The sequence below is a fragment of the Aulonocara stuartgranti genome (assembly GCF_965226115.1).
Source record: "Aulonocara stuartgranti genome assembly, chromosome: 14".
Lineage (NCBI taxonomy): Eukaryota > Metazoa > Chordata > Actinopteri > Cichliformes > Cichlidae > Aulonocara > Aulonocara stuartgranti.
This window is the reverse complement of record NC_138950.1, coordinates 4379617-4385616: the sequence shown is the minus strand read 5'-3', so window position 1 is coordinate 4385616 and position 6000 is coordinate 4379617. Positions and strand designations below refer to the sequence as shown.

General features: G+C 39.3%; 1 protein-coding gene across 9 annotated transcripts in view; it reads left to right on the top strand.

Moving 5' to 3' along the window:
- Nucleotides 1–629: 629 nt before the first annotated feature.
- LOC309687771 (glycerophosphodiester phosphodiesterase domain-containing protein 5-like) overlaps nucleotides 630–6000 on the top strand; it is a 41915-nt gene continuing 36544 nt past the window's right edge. For 5 of the 9 annotated variants that reach the window (XR_014270849.1, XR_014270850.1, XR_014270851.1 and 2 more), the window contains exon 1: nucleotides 632–955. The gene's annotated coding sequence lies outside the window, so the exon portion shown is untranslated. Of the gene's footprint in view, nucleotides 956–1866; nucleotides 2024–6000 lie in introns of all 9 variants that reach the window. The other 4 variants (XM_082502948.1, XM_082502946.1, XM_082502947.1 and 1 more) reach the window with 4 other exon arrangements.

The window sequence follows — 6000 nt, the reverse complement described above, 5'->3', positions numbered from 1 at the left end:
TTAGCAGAGGAGCATGGTACTCAGGGAATCCTGAATTTAAATGTAGTGGAGAACTGTAACTTCCACTGGGTTTTAAGAAGCATTTAAAATCACAGTTTGGGGCAAAATCAGCAAACTTTTTAAGGTCCTTTTTTTCTTATTAGATTGGAATGACGATTGTTACGGAAGAAGATTAGGGCCAATGGAAAAAGAAAAAAAAGTGGGGACATCTTTTTTTCAGAGTTTTGTCTTTAATCCCAGAATTCTGAGGAAAAAGTTGGGAAATCCATCTTACAGCAACCAAAACAGTAACATCAACCCATAAGATCATATTTTATTGCAGAGTAGTTAAATGAAATGCAATATCACAAAATAAAAGCTCAACAATGTAAATATTACACAAAACTCACGTGCTCAATTGAATTTAATAAACAGGTAAATAAAGCAGCCCAATAAGTGAACATCTAAATAAATTAGAATAAACAATTAAGTAAAACCCTGATATAATACAATAAAGCGGCTGTATAAAGACAAAAGCTCTATGTCCAAACAGGCCGATATTTATACTTGAACGAGCCTTAAAAATGCATTTATCAGGTATTTAAATGGTTGCGATTGATTTTCACTCAGGCGATTAGCTCCAAAGTGAGCAAAAAGCTCAGCACCTGTGTGGCGTTTACTGGAACAATGTGAACGTATCCATGGAGAGCGCTGTCGTGACGTAAGCAACAGGTTGAACGGAGCCCCTCGCGGACGCCCAGTGCCCGCACTTCTGTTGTTTCCCTGTCCGGAGCTCGCGCGGCATCATCATCATCAGCGGCACACGCGGAGCCGACTGCGTGCATGTGTGTGAGGCTGCGCTGCTGCACGAGACCACTGCAGCATTCGGCTGGTGCCTCAGAACCCATTTTAAAAACTAAAGGCTCAAAACGAGACGGAGAAAACGGACAGCGGCGGGAAAACTGACGTCCTTCAGGTAGGAAAACCTTAATTTATTTGGGTTTGTTTTTTTTACACCGTCATTGGGATTTTACTGCGTTCTGTCATGTCTGTCATGTCATGTCAGTACTGGTCACACACAGTGAATAACGGTTTTTATGTCACGAGCCGCGTCCGTGTAACAGCGACTTTATGTTCTGGCCAGCTGAACGATGTCGCGGTGATTGAGCACCGCACTAAATAGGCTGCGTGGTTCTTCTGTCTGCATAATCCTTACATTGAAAGAGCGAAGAAGACCAGTCATAATATTTATAATTTAAGGTATCTATGACTGTGTACATCTAAGCTATGTTTTAATGGGTTTTAATTTCCCACCATGGACTGGGTGTTTCTTGTTGGGTAAGTTCTAGTTTTATTAATTAGAGTAAAACTGGGAACAATGTGGGCAAGAGTAGACCTTCATTTGACTTTAAGTTGTACAGATTATGCAGCACACTTTGTATTTCACGAGTTACAGTCACAAAAATGCATTTCTTTAGTGTGTTTTAGTCAATTTATTCACACATGTCCAGCAGAGACTGCAGGCGAGTCTGAACAGTGCTGTCACATATTAGTGGTTACCGTCAGTGTTGATCTTCAGCTGCTTTTCTTCAGTTTGATGGTTGATTTAGTGGCACATGTCGTGATTGATGGCTGTCAGGCTCTCTCATTGCTATCCCATAGTTCAATACAACTCAGTGCAGTGGCAGGTTCCATTTTTTTCTTTGAGGACTAATATTTAAAGTTGAAATTAAAGCCTAACAGGTAGAAAAGAAGCTGACTGGTCAAAATAAGTTGTAAAAATCTTTTTTTTTAGGACATGATTTATGCATCGATGATTTGCTATTAGAACACTCTCTGGTTAAAGATTTTCACTTATGACTGCAAATCTTTTAACTGTGACTGCAGATGTGTCATGAGGACATTTTGAAATGTCACAGGATTATTGAAGATTTGTTTCGTCCTGTACCAGCAGCCTGCACTACAAAGCACCTTCAGCATACCCAGGATGTGTTTCAGATATCTCACTCTGACATCAGCAGTCAGGCTAAACAGTCACACGAAGGTAGGTATCAACTCAGGGTTTATCAATCTAGCTGCGAGCGTGTTCACATCAAAGCGGCGGCGTTGGCAGCATCTGACCAATTACAAACATCAGTGAGTACACAGGAAGCGATGCGGCTGATTCATAAAGGTAAACTGGAATATTAGACACATATGAAGAGGTTAAACTCACAATACAGATGAAAGCAACACAGCTGCTGCAGAATAAGCAACAGTGTGAGAGAGGAAATGTTTATTATCAGAGCTGCATGAATGTGTGTGCTTTCAGGGCTTTGGCCAGTATGACTGGAAAGGACTTACCATATTAATAAAGTCTAGCCAATTTGAAGCCGGTAAGGAAATGCAGCAGAACTGCTGATTGTGTAAATTGATACTCATCAGCGTTACGGCTCTGTCATTAACACACAAACAAAACTGAGAGATTACATTAAAATGATGTTTAGATGCGTGTAGGGCAGCTTTATTGTTTCAGCTGCTGCACCAGTGGTGTTAATGGTCTGAGAGCGGGCATATAAATGTTAAATAAAGTGGTTTCTAATAATCAGTTTCTTGTTGATGCTTTTCTCATTGAAGACTTTAGATGATATTGAAAAACTGATGTTGAAAGACTTCAGACCCGCATCCAGCTTCTTCTGGGAATATTGGTGCTATTTTCCAGCGGATTGATCGGTCTGTAGGAGGCGGTTTCGTACCTTCTGGTCTCTTACCCAGAGCGTTATCTGTGGCAGAGTGGGTTAGGTCTGCAGCATAAGTTGCTGTGTTGAACTAGGATCTTAAACCTGAAAAGCCAGGGTTAAACCTGTACTTGCTTCAATAAGCACCTTATCGTACTCCGTGGTCAGGCCTCAGGTGTGTGCACTCTGTGGTTGTTTGTGTATTATATAAAGATTTGTTCTATCATCTCTTATTGCTTTGTGAAAATATAAGAAGCAAAGGGTCGTGTCCTCTTAACACTACTGAAGAGAGAAGTATTAGCCTCTGTTTCTCTCTCAGGCGTCTGCAGGTTGATGTGAGGATCCTGCCTGAAGCCATCTCATACTCGGAGTGTCTGGGGAGTAAAATTGGCCTCCATCAATGCTCATCCCACTCTGACCTTTCAGCTTCATATTTCTGTACGGGTTTGTGCTGTTTTAGCGCAGATTTTTCTTTTAAGCAGCATACCAAGCTTTAATACTGAAATTTTAAGCAGTTTTCCAGTTATACAGTTGGAATTAGAAGTTCCCCCTGTGCATTGTGTTTTATGAGGTAATGTGGTGCTTGCTGCAGTGTTATTACTGTAATTTTCAGTACACTTTAATCAGATGGGTTTTATTACAGCTGATGAATATTCCCACAGCATAGCAGTAAAAACAATTAAAACATTGTGATATCTTTTTCTCACTGAAGGTGTTCAGTGGACGTGGTGATCATTCTCTCAGCAAAACGTGTAACAGATACGATGGTCCGTGTTTTTTAATATGACACTAACACTGCTGGAGCTGTGGACCAGCACAGCTCTTAACCTTTTTAAAATAAATCTACTTTTTTTCCATCTTATATTCGTGTTTTATCAAAGTTCAACACACATTTACCGTTGCCCATCCAAACATTCATCAGGAATTGTTGAATTTCTGTCTTTGACAGATGCACCAATGAGTGCTCTACATGCGCTTTCATACACGCATTAAACAAACTGGGCTTCCTGTACAGATCGGTGAGTGGATTGGATCTTTCTATAACAGGAAGATGTAAATGTGAGGTGGAAGATGGAGGGTGCTGTAGTAGGGCTGGGCCATATCATACCGTTCACAGTAATACCGCTATAATGTTGGGCAACGATAAGAAAATTAAATATCGTGATAGAATATGGGTAAAACACGCATGCGCAGTGCCTTTGTTTTCATACGCACATGGCGGCAAAAGCATGGCGGCGATGGAGAATGAGAAGGGAGAAAGCGGATTGTTGAATGAAACGGATGAACCAGAACTGGTTTGTAAAAATGCTGCAGCTTCAGTGGTGTGGTCCGTCAGATACACAACAAAGCACTATTTTTGGTAGCGCATGCTAGCGGGCCGTCGTTATTACCGTGTTTTTTTGGAAAATACGGCACACTTAAAATCAATCCTTTGATTTTTCTGAAAATCGACAGAGCCCCTTATAATCCCGTGTGCCTTATGTATGAATTCTGGTTGTGTTTACTGACCTCAAAACGATTTTATGTGGTACAAATCTGTCAAATGTTTCAGTACGACTTTGCAAAGCTACGAAGCCGCACCGCTCAATGGATTGTCGGAGCATTACGGCTATCGTAGGCAGGAGCCTCGCGGAGTGATACGTACTGTGCTTCAACATAATGTTACCGTATTGTGTGTGTATAACCTCTCTTTAAGTTTTGTGGATATTATACATGGTTATGCTGAAGATATGTCGGCCAGTTTCCGCTGGAAATGCCTTTTGGTTAAACTGTCAGCGAGGAATTTGCATTTTCACTGTTAAATGTTTATATAACTTTAATGCACATAAAAAACAGCTGCTTGTTAAGTGGAAATACATTGATGTTTTGGGGTTTTTTTGCACTAATAAAGTTGTGGAGTTGTAAAGTGTTTTGTCTAGTGTCAATTATATCATCAGTTATATTGTTATCGCAAATTTTCAAATGTATATCGTGATAAATATTTTTGGTCATATCGCCCTGCTCTATCCTGCAGTATTTTGATGTAGAAGATGATAATCTGCAGGCACTCAACCCAGAGTGTGTGTTTAACCACACTCTGGCAAGCATGCAGGTACTAACATCCAAAAAAGAAAGCTTAATGATGACATTAATGTTATTCAAAATATTTGCTCTAGAATAATTTCTGCAATTTTAACCACAAATTTTTGACTGTTAAGCTTTGACAGCAGAAGCCTGATGGTTGTAGCTGTTGCTGTTGAGCTGTGCTGTGATGGTGTTTGGACAATGAGTGAACAGCTGATTGTGCTGGATACAGAGGGCTGCTTTGTCTTAGCTGTACAGTCTCTCCTGCTCACTCATCTGCTGAGCTACAGTGTCTTCTTTTTCTGTGTGGCACACACAGAGGCTTTAAAGATTGATATACTGTATTTGTGCAGCTTTACTGTTGACATTTTGGTTTTTTGGTGCTTATTTTAGTATGTTTAGTATGTTTTTGTTTGAATTTGCTATGTACTAGTTAAAAACAAAACTGGCAAAAGTATACAAAAGAAATGGAAACATTTATATGAAATCTGGCAGATTAACAAGAAAAACACATTTATGAAAATGGAAAATTACACAAAAAAACCTGACATTTACAAGCCAACTTGCAAATTTACAAGGAAATTTACAGAGTTGAGAAAACATGACGAATATATGAGAGGAAAAAAAATGTTGTCTTGTAAAATTGCCAGTTTTTCTCCTAAATTTCCATCTGAGGGCTTTACTCTTTTTTTTCCTCCATTTTTAGCCCCTTGAATTCTTTTCCTTAAATTTCCCTAATATAACATTGTAAAATTTTTAACTTTACATAAAATAAATATTACATTAAAAAATCACCTGAGTTATAGGGGTGAGCCTCAAAACCATGTCATGGTATTTCAAAAGAGTTTATGATAATGATATTTCTGATGGTATATAAAAAACATTTAATGATGTTTTATGGATGCTCGCGGGCAGTAGCATGTGTAAGTGTACGAAAAGCATTTTCCTCCTTTTCCGATGAGCTACTGTCACTGATGACACACTTCCTAATTTGAGGTGTGAATCGAGGTGCCAGCAGCAGCGCTGTAGTGCAGTAGTATTGACACAGCATTATATCCAGTAACACAGCATAAGTCAAATGTAAGCACAAAAGCAGCCTAGTTGGTGTTTTCCCAGCAACATTTCTGTATAAAAGAACTCCTTTAAACGCTTCAGTTCAACAATAACAAAACTATGTTCACTTTGTAACACTTCAGGAGTTGCACAACACTGTCACATAATAAAATCTGGGATGTTGTGT